Source organism: Seriola lalandi, unplaced genomic scaffold (assembly GCF_002814215.2).
Source record: "Seriola lalandi dorsalis isolate HSWRI2012SDOR001 ecotype SW California unplaced genomic scaffold, Sedor1 jcf7180002054933, whole genome shotgun sequence".
Taxonomy (NCBI): Eukaryota; Metazoa; Chordata; class Actinopteri; order Carangiformes; family Carangidae; genus Seriola; species Seriola lalandi.
The window spans coordinates 5,099,307-5,109,356 of record NW_019525485.1 but is presented as its reverse complement, the minus strand read 5'-3'; the positions used below and the strand labels follow the sequence as shown (position 1 = coordinate 5,109,356).

At 42.7% G+C, this 10,050-nt stretch overlaps 9 non-coding genes across 9 annotated transcripts; 4 read left to right on the top strand and 5 right to left on the bottom strand.

The window, feature by feature from the left end:
* Nucleotides 1-2,020: 2,020 nt before the first annotated feature.
* Nucleotides 2,021-2,091, bottom strand: trnag-gcc (transfer RNA glycine (anticodon GCC)). Its single transcript has one exon. It is a non-coding gene; the product is annotated as a tRNA-Gly (tRNA).
* Nucleotides 2,092-2,352: 261 nt separating this feature from the next.
* trnag-gcc (transfer RNA glycine (anticodon GCC)) lies at nt 2,353-2,423 on the top strand. The gene has a single exon. It is a non-coding gene; the product is annotated as a tRNA-Gly (tRNA).
* A 2,355-nt stretch (nt 2,424-4,778) lies between these two features.
* Nucleotides 4,779-4,849, top strand: trnag-gcc (transfer RNA glycine (anticodon GCC)). The gene has a single exon. It is a non-coding gene; the product is annotated as a tRNA-Gly (tRNA).
* A 1,126-nt stretch (nt 4,850-5,975) lies between these two features.
* On the top strand, nt 5,976-6,046 carry trnag-gcc (transfer RNA glycine (anticodon GCC)). Its single transcript has one exon. It is a non-coding gene; the product is annotated as a tRNA-Gly (tRNA).
* Nucleotides 6,047-6,733: 687 nt separating this feature from the next.
* trnad-guc (transfer RNA aspartic acid (anticodon GUC)) lies at nt 6,734-6,805 on the top strand. The gene has a single exon. It is a non-coding gene; the product is annotated as a tRNA-Asp (tRNA).
* A 325-nt stretch (nt 6,806-7,130) lies between these two features.
* trnag-gcc (transfer RNA glycine (anticodon GCC)) lies at nt 7,131-7,201 on the bottom strand. Its single transcript has one exon. It is a non-coding gene; the product is annotated as a tRNA-Gly (tRNA).
* A 315-nt stretch (nt 7,202-7,516) lies between these two features.
* trnak-cuu (transfer RNA lysine (anticodon CUU)) lies at nt 7,517-7,589 on the bottom strand. The gene has a single exon. It is a non-coding gene; the product is annotated as a tRNA-Lys (tRNA).
* A 324-nt stretch (nt 7,590-7,913) lies between these two features.
* trnam-cau (transfer RNA methionine (anticodon CAU)) lies at nt 7,914-7,986 on the bottom strand. The gene has a single exon. It is a non-coding gene; the product is annotated as a tRNA-Met (tRNA).
* A 579-nt stretch (nt 7,987-8,565) lies between these two features.
* On the bottom strand, nt 8,566-8,638 carry trnam-cau (transfer RNA methionine (anticodon CAU)). The gene has a single exon. It is a non-coding gene; the product is annotated as a tRNA-Met (tRNA).
* Between the last annotated feature and the right edge of the window lie 1,412 nt (nt 8,639-10,050).

The window sequence follows — 10,050 nt, the reverse complement described above, 5'->3', positions numbered from 1 at the left end:
ATTTATAATGACTTTTATAAATAGTCGCTATTCCTCCTCCTCGGCCCGAGGTCCGGGGGGAGTTAAAATAGCAGCAATCCCCAGGTAAAAGTTCTGTGAGGGCGCTGGACTCACCAACAGCTAGCCACGTCTCAGTCACACAGAGAAAATCCAGTCCTCGGGAAGTAAGGAAATCCTTCAGGATGAAAGTTTTGTTCGTTAGCGACCTAGCATTTACGAGCCCAAACCTGGCAGGAATCGGCGGATCCACAGTAGTAACCGTCCGGGGGGCCCGACACAAAGGCCGTAGATTGAACAAATTCACACCGCGCCAACGAGGCCGAGGAGAGCAGGGGCTGCGGGGCTCGAGCATCTTATCCGGGCCGAAGACAAGTACCAGCCAGGCGTCGACAGGGTCCAGCAATCGTCGAGAAATAACGAGCCGAGGCACCGCTCCATACCTAGTCCAAGAAACCTTGGAAGTGTGCGATAAACAGGCCTTTAGCCTTACCAGTCGACCGCTGCGTTTACCCCGGCGGCGGTGGCGTTTACGCCGGAGGGATAGAGCCGGGGCACGGCAGAGGTGAGCTGGGATCTCCGATAGGAAAGGGGGCAAAGACTTTTGTCCACCATGATCAGACCCCACCAGATCTTTGGCAGAAACTTGAATGTCCAACAATGTTTGTCGATCATACACCAGTAGCGAGTAGACATTTAGACTGACAAGTGACAGGTAGAGCACAAACACACATAACGCTGGCAGAGACAGACGGCAGGCCACGCACACTGGCGCCATCTTGTCAATGGATTCACTACATGGAATTGTATGTAGTAAGAAGAAGTTTTGCCACATCATTCTCAGTGAGAGGGGTGAAGCACTGATGAGACTGGGATGGACACGTGGTAGGACATGTGGTAGGACATATGCAGCTCTCATCGTTTTTCCTTACCTTTCCAACTGCTCCATCGACACAATGCACAGTCTAAATGACTTCATGAAACTCCACACAAACCTGTATGTTACAAAACCCTTGCCCCGTGTGAGGCTTGAATTCATGACCTTCAGATTATGAGACTGACACACTGCCTACTGCGCAAAAGAGACAAGAAAGGGGTGCTCTTCCCAGTGAAAATCTGTGTTGCGTTCTCGACTATGAGGCCAGTGGAGCGGGTGTTGCAGCCACCATATCAGAAGATGACCACCAGGTTGGTTTTGGAGCCTGGGCAAAGAGCACCTGGAAGGAGATATGGGATAGCAGGGCTGATGGCTACGCAGACTTCATCATCAGAAAGATGCGTCCCAGGGATACGTATGTACAAACTGCAGCAGTACCTGTGGAAGAGGCAGCAATCTGCCACTGTTTCCAAAACGCGGGAGCATTCCTGAAGGGCCCTAGCTAATCCCAATTTATTTTATTCATATTTTTTGACATGAAATGTAAGGTAAGGTGTTTACTGCAGAGTCATTTGACCCAGGTGTGAATGCTGATTGAATCCTTTTCCACTGCCATCAAAAGCCCGATCTTCGTGAGTATTCGCTGGGTTTTTGACCAGTGGAAAACGGGCTTAAGGGTCAAATATACAAAAAAAAAAAACCCTACCCCGACACTTTGCTGTCATCAGACTGGGAAGCTTTTTTCTTTCGACCATCCCTGTACCTTTCTAAAATCAGACATTCACACCCGGAACTCATCGTGAACTGCCTACTGTGCCAACGACACCCAAATGCAGTGGGAATACATGAGCAGTTTCTCTCCATAATACAGAGCAGCCGTACTGCTTCCAAATGTAGTATGTCAGGAAAAAGCCAATATACTGTTGATCAAAAGCACATTTTTTTTCTTCAGACGTCACCACAAGGATAAGACAACAGTGCTAAGACAACAGTAATGACAACATATTGCATTTCAAAAAAGAATGTAATTGTGTGTGTTGCGGCTTGTGGTATTAGCATATTAAAATCATTGAACTCCTATCTACCAAGTCATAAACTGGATACGTTTTGCTACTGCAGATGTACAATAATCTATAAAAGCTCTGTTGCATTGGCCGGGAATCGAACCCGGGCCTCCCGCGTGGCAGGCGAGAATTCTACCACTGAACCACCAATGCTCACATGACCATTTTTTTTCACGAGTAGAAACAGTGGATAGACACTTTTCTACATTCTCATATTTCCTTACATAATAACAGCGTTTGATGGCTTGTCCCTGCCTCCTTCTTACCACTGTACATCTGGCCATTGGCTGATTGAAGAAAGTTTGGTAAGGAGGTTTTGGAAGGCATCTGACACCAGCCAAACAGTTGACGCAGAATGTAGAGGTCCCTTTACTGTGTCACATTTCGACAGCGGTGAAAAACATCTGTATGTAAGCATTGGTGGTTCAGTGGTAGAATTCTCGCCTGCCACGCGGGAGGCGCGGGTTCGATTCCCGGCCAATGCAACTACCTTTTAAGTTTCTGTATAATTGAACGTTTTATTAACAAAGTGAAAATGCAAGGATTACATGGAATCATATGTAGTAGGAAGAAGTTTTGACACATCATTCTCAGTGAGAGGGGTGAATGATGTGTCATACCTCCTTAGATATACTTTGACAGTCTATGAAAATGTTTGTTGTATGTGGACTGCTACAGGTGTTCAATGTCAGTACTAGTCAGATATTTTAATAGATACTGACAAAGTAAATAATTTTGATTTTTATTATTTTTTCTTCATGTTTTGAGCAGATGCTCATCATAACATCTTCCTTTATGTAGTACATTTATTTTGTGCATTACAATAAAAGCTCTAAATCGGCATAAACATGTCTGATAGCAACATTAATCTTTAGTCAAAGACTAAACTGTGCAGTTTTCTACACTACACTGTTGTCCCTTCATGGCCTTTGGAAATTGGACCTTGAACAGTGGTTCACCTTCTTTTGTTTGGGCTTGTGGTCGGTCAGCATTTTCATTGTTGGACATGGCAGCCAGGTGGAGTCTGGAGGTACAGTAAAGAGAAAATAAAAGATGTTAATGTTGACAGAAACCTTAGCCTACACACGCTCACAAGTTCTAAGTAACCACAGCTTCATTTACCTGCACAGTATTCCAAGACTGATAAATGACTGTTAGGTTTATCAAAAGTAGATGCACTTCAAATGGCTACAGACCTGTACTTCTGATGTGAGGCTGAAGAGTCCTCAAGGATAAATGTGTGCCTACAGTACGCGTCTCCAGTGGGTCAGTCTGGCATGCAACATCCCTTGTTGCAGGAAGCTGTATAGATACACTTGATGTGCTGGCCTAAACAGAGGTTTCACCAACATCTCCTCAAATGTGTAGTTATGGCAACAGCTGCAAGCAGTGCAAAAATGATAACAACAAATGCACTCAATTATGTGTAAATTGGGTTGTCAATTGCTTGTAAATGCTGCAAATAGCTCACTATATGTGCAAAACGCAAGTAATGTGTATAACAGACTATCCCCTTTCACATATTCCCTGTAACTGGTGCACTTATGTAGATATTCCCCGCAGGCACTGTATCTGTAAACATTAACAACACTATAAACGTTAAAACAGACATCATAAGGCATGACTCTCAATATTAACTTTCACAGCACTAACAAACAAGCCCAGAGACCTATGCTAATCGCTGTGAAGCCTGTTTAGTCTGAATTTTACCGGCTTTACTTTGCCGCGAGCTAAAACGCCTTTCAAGTGTGATAAAGTTAGCAGGGTGGCTCTAATCAACGTCACATAGCGATACCAAGTGGAAGAATTGCATACAATCTGTACCTGGCTATACCCGGCTGTGTGGACGAGGCAAAACGTTAGCCACATTAACTGCCATGCTAACAACACACGCAACAGTGTGTACATACAGTAAAGCAACATAAAAACTTACAGCTCCCAAGTTTGAAGTTGGGTCTCGGACAGTCGGTGCTGATCCATGCTTTATCTTCAGAATGTAGCAAATCCCGCATTGTACTGGCCCTCGTTGAGAAAGCAGTCCAATGTGAAATGGAAAAAACCATGGAAAAGTGCATTTTGCATAATATGTCCCCTTTAAGGGTCAAATATACAAAAAAAAAAACCCCTACCCTGACATCAGACTGGGAAGGTTTTACGTTCGACCATCCCTGTACCTTTCTAAAATCAGACATTCGCACCCAGTCCTCATTTTGAACGGCCTACTGTGCCAACGAGGCCCAAATGCAGTGGGAATACATGAGCAGTTTCTCTCCATTATACAGAGCAGCCGTACTGCTTCCAAATGTATTATGTCAGGGAAAAGCCAGTATACTGGTGATCAAAAGCACATTTTTTTCTTCAGACGTCACCACAAGGATAAGACAACAGTGCTAAGACAACAGTGATGACAACATATTGCATTTCAAAAAAGAACGTAATTGTGTGTGTTGCGGCTTGTGGTATTAGCATATTAAAATCATTAAATTTTGATCTACGAAGTCATAAAGAGGATAGGTTTTGCTACTGCAGATGTACAATAATCCATAAAAGCTCTGTTGCATTGGCCGGGAATCGAACCCAGGCCTCCCGCGTGGCAGGCGAGAATTCTACCAAAGACACTTTTCTACATTCTTATATATTTCCTTACATAATAAGAGAGTTTGATGCCTTGTCCCTGCCTCCTTCTTACCACTGTACATCTGGCCATTGGCTGATTGAAGAAAGTTTGGTAAGGAGGTTTTGGAAGTCATCTGACACCAGCCAAACAGTTGACGCAGAATGTAGAGGTCCCTTTACTGTGCCACGTTTTTCGTGGCAGTGAAAAACTCGTCTGTATGTAAGCATTGGTGGTTCAGTGGTAGAATTCTCGCCTGCCACGCGGGAGGCCCGGGTTCGATTCCCGGCCAATGCAACCACCTTTTAAGTTTCTGTATAATTGAGCGTTTTATGCCTTGTCAAGTAAGGATTGTATGATTTTAACATAGTCTACCAAACAGCAACACAATCACAATTACATTCTCCTTCGAATTGCTTCGGGGCTGTTGGGGCGCACCAGGCCCTGCTCTAGAAACTAACAGTGGAGACATACATACACCCAGTGTATATATGTATATATTTTGCTATCAAAAAGTACAATAATTGTATTAAGTATTAGATGTCCACTAACTTTCTCTACCTTAATGAGGGTAGTACAGATGACTACATATTTCCAACTGCTCCGGCTACATAGTGCAGTAAAAATGACTAAACATAATTCCAAAGAAAACTGTACATACAAGAAGACACATCCCCCATGTGAAGCTCAAGCTCTCCACCTTCAGATTATAAGACTGAGGTGCTGCATGCTGTGCCAACAAGGCCCAAACAAAGTGAAAATGCATGGATTACACGGAATTGTGTATAGTAGGAAGAAGTTTTGACGCATCATTCTCAGTGAGAGGGGTGAATCACTGAGGACAGTGGGATGGACATGTGGTAGGACATATGCAGCTCTCATCATTTTTCCATACCTTTCCAACTGCTCTATCGACACAATGCAAAGTCTAAATGACTTCACGAAATTCCACATAAACCTGTATGTTACAAAACCATTGCCCCGTGTGAGACTAACTCATGACCTTCAGATTATGAGACTGACGCGCTGCCTACTGCGCCAACGAGGCCTACAGTGTGTAGTGAATAGATGAGGAACATCAATAATATCTGATGATGTAACATGAACACAAAAGTTGTCCTTCACACAAAAATATGAATCAAGCACCTGAAAAAATGCCGGCAGAATGTGTAGTACTGGAGCACTGCTGTGCTCTAACGGTTCTTCTACTGTATTGACTAGAGAACTTTGGCCTTAGGCGGCTCACAGAACCCTTCAACTGCCAACTACCTTGTCCATACCTCCTTCTTACCACTGCACATTTGGCCATTGACGAAGTTTGGTAAGGAGGTTTTGGAAGGCACACAAGCCAAACAGTTGACGCAGAACGTGGAGGTCCCTTTAGTCGGCAGCGTTTCGGCGGTGGGGAAGAACATGTATGTAAGCATTGGTGGTTCAGTGGTAGAATTCTCGCCTGCCACGTGGGAGGCCCGGGTTCGATTCCCGGCCAATGCAGCTACTTTTTAAGTTTCTGTATATTTGCTTCGCGGCTGTTGGGGCGCACCAAACTAACAGTGAAAACATACATACACCCAGTGTATATATGTATATATTTTGCTATCAAAAAGTACAATAATCCCAAATCCCATCATGTAGCCATGGCCCCATTGTTTAAACCAGGGGACAACTGATGGCACTCCGTAACGCAGCGATGTTAGCCGGAGAGAAACCTGACAAATACACCTTCCTTTCAACTCAAATGATTCTTGTAGTTTCCTTGAGACTACTTTGATTGTATTAAGTATTGGATGTCCACTAACTTTCTCTACCTTAATGAGGGGACTACATATTTCCAACTGCTCCGGCTACACAGTGCAGTAAAAATGCCGGCGCAAAATCTGGCCCAGAGTTCTCATCACAATCTTTTTGGGTAGCAAGAAGAGCATGTTGCATTGGCCATGAATCGCCTCCCTCACCACGTGACAGGCAAGAATTCTAACACTGAACCACCAATGCCCAGATGCAAATGTACCCTACACTGCATGGAAAGGGGCCACTGAACAGGCCAGTACACTGCCTAAACATTTTGGCTGAAGGTGGGGACTTTGTCAGACCATCACCCTTTGAAAGCAAGAAGAAATTCTCTGAGCTGTCATGTACTACAACAATTAAAAAAGGGAGGGGCTGACCTGAACAAACATCTCCTCGTTAGTATAGTGGTAAGTATCCCCGCCTGTCACGCGGGAGACCGGGGTTCGATTCCCCGACGGGGAGTGCACATGTTTTTTCTTCAAAACAATGAAAGTCCTCGATACACAGTTAATATATGAAGTGACTCTCGTATTGTGAAAGCCTCCACACATTATATGAACAAACATATTTGGTCAGTTTAACACAAATGATTACAACTACTTTCCAGCACAAAAATATGCATCTTTTAACTTTAAATAGTCAGGTAAAAGGTGCTTCTGTGGTATACATCCATGAATTGAAAAATCCTGATATTGTATTGCGGTTGTGTTGTGGCTATTAAAATTACATTCTATTTATGTGTTGTGTTACCGATTCAAACATAAATACCAAAATGTGAAAAGTATGTTGCATTGGCCGGGAATCGAACCCGGGCCTCCCGCGTGGCAGGCGAGAATTCTACCACTGAACCACCAATGCTCACAAGAAAGTTTAACCCCCGCATGTTTAAGTAGATGCAGTGGAAACATACATGCAAAGCACAAACTCTTGGCATTTTCACAATTATGTCAAATCTGTTGAACACTGTAATGGAGCTGCAGTCGCAGCTTGGATTAGCACACTGTTCAGGGGAGTCAAGGAGGACAGGGCAAACACAGGTTTTCCAAAACCATACACACCACTAAGAAGCGGGAAATAAAAATAGAGCCAGAGTCTGATGTTATCTTATTATCAACCTGGAGCTACATATCGATAGAATGCTAAAAAGTTTTTTTGAGGAAAGAAAAACACATGCGCCCAACGTGGGGCTCGAACCCACGACCCTGAGATTAAGAGTCTCATGCTCTACCGACTGAGCTAGCCGGGCTTGAGGCTGCCTAAAAAAGAATGACTTTTATGTCTCCTGCTTCCAAAATAACATTGCAAAATTTTTGTTTTTAAATGTTTCCTCAGTGAAAATGACCCTTCCAACTAAAACCACAATAGCACAGTGCAATATCTGTCAAAATAATCGCTTTGTTTTATTTGCATAGAGCCTGTGTATATTCTCATTTGTCCAGGTCATAGTATCCTAAAGGAGTTTTTTTAAATCGAAAACAACTGGACTAGGTTATGCAGGTTTATTTGCATACCATGCAGCCCTAGTATAAACCATTTACTCACCACTTACTGCAGTAAAACTCAAAACACATGCCCCGTGTGAGGCTCGAACTCACGACCTTCAGATTATGAGACTGACGCGCTGCCTACTGCGCCAACGAGGCTTAAAACACCCTTTCGCATGAAGTCATCATATACACACTACAAGTATGTCTGTGTTCTTCGAATATTTCTTTAAATAACAGACATAATACGTCATCGTAGATCCCAGACTGCACAATTCACAAACACACAAATTTATATATATTGGTCGTAATTACCTTTATTGTCCACGGGAGGGGGTGTGGGGTGGGGGTGGGGCAGACTGCTTCTTCAGGTCTGTACACATAAATCAGGGTGAGTTTCATTTGTTAACTTGAATATTTTCATACCATTGGATCTGTCAACTTGCACACTGACTGTATGTAGGTGTCTGCATGTGTGTGTGTGTGTGTGTGTGTCTGCGTGCGTGCGTGTCTTGGCTCATTGTGTTTGCAGCAGCCTCTCTTGCTTTCTGTTTTAATTTTTGCTGTGGTATTGAATGTGGTATTGAGAATCATTTATTAATTGGCACTGGCACAGTAGTGAACACAAATTTTCCTACAGTGCAGCATACAAAGATCACTTTAAAGTAAAATACAATAGTGTATACACCATTTAATCAGGCTAAATTTACATGTTTTGACACTCAGTATCAAAACACATGCCCCGTGTGAGGCTCGAACTCACGACCTTCAGATTATGAGACTGACGCGCTGCCTACTGCGCCAACGAGGCTTACATCCGTACTGCACCTAATGTCTTTATATCGGCACTACAACTATAGAGCCACCTTTTAATGATTTCTAATACTATACATAATACACTATTATATCCTCAAATTAAAACAAATATAACAAAAATAAATACAGCACAATTCACGAGCACAAACACAAAAGGCAAAAATACTATTTTGGTTTTAATTCCACGCATTTTCCCCCAGAGGGAGACAGAGTCCTGCTGCTACGACTGTTCTGACCTAAAGTTACCTTTCCTTCAACTGCCTTTACCTCGGGTCCGGCTCTAAGCATGGGCACGGAAGGCAATGCCCCAACATATCCGCTTCATCCCACAATTGAGAAAAAAATAACTGAAAAGTACTTTACTTTCTGCTTGTCGATTTATCGAATCATAAACATACAACATTCAAATTAACCAAGTTAATTTATATCTTATTGGTTGCTCTGGCCATATAAAAACTGGATACAGCTGTGTTAATGTCAGCTAATTTCAGTTTCACACTGCATTGAAGCGGCACATTTCGGCGCTGAATTAACTTCTATTACATGTCCACAAAATTGATATAATCTGGATGCACGTTACATAGTACGTTATTCGTCCTCTTGGAAAACTGGGTCATGACATTTTTCAAGGGTACAACACCCTCTGCCTTAAGTAATAAAAACATGGCGTGACCTCAATTCATTTTAAGCTAGCTTTAAAGCTAGCTGCAAAACCCGTGACTTCGGTTATCTTACGTTAGCTTCAGATGGAAAACAGAAAAAAGTCACAAAAGCAACACTGTTAACAAACATTGTGGTATTAGAATGATAACAACTCACCTAGTGAGTGAAAACGTCGCTGCTTTCAGACATTGTTGCTGATGGTTGTTTTCCTCCAACCATGGTCCGCAAGACAAGTCGCAAAGATGTCATGAGCCGGTAAATGTCCTCTCTGTGTCCCGTTTCTTCAGCAAAAGTTGCTGATAAACTCGATACTTTGTATAACTCAACGCAAACCTAAAAAATAAACTTTTTTCGGTAAAATAAAACATAAGAATTGAGAACAATTGCCGTAATAGCTGCGTAGCGTGCAGGAGCTGACCTCTAGGCACTGAGGCGCCTTCAATTAAGTAGCAGCCAATGGCGGAAGCTCAAACATGAACCAAGATCACATGATGTTAAAAAGATACAGATCAATCCGCGAAAGTTTCAGTGAAATCGATGAAGTTTCACATCTGTACCATAGTAATCTTCTCATTCATGGAGAAACTTTGCAGCATTAAATTTTATGTGCAAAACACTTGCTCAGGAAATACTTTTTTACGAAATGTTGCATTACTAGAAATCAATATAGATGTGAAAATGTAAATATTTGCTAATCGTCCTACGATAGTAAACTCAACACTGAATAATCAATATATTATTGAT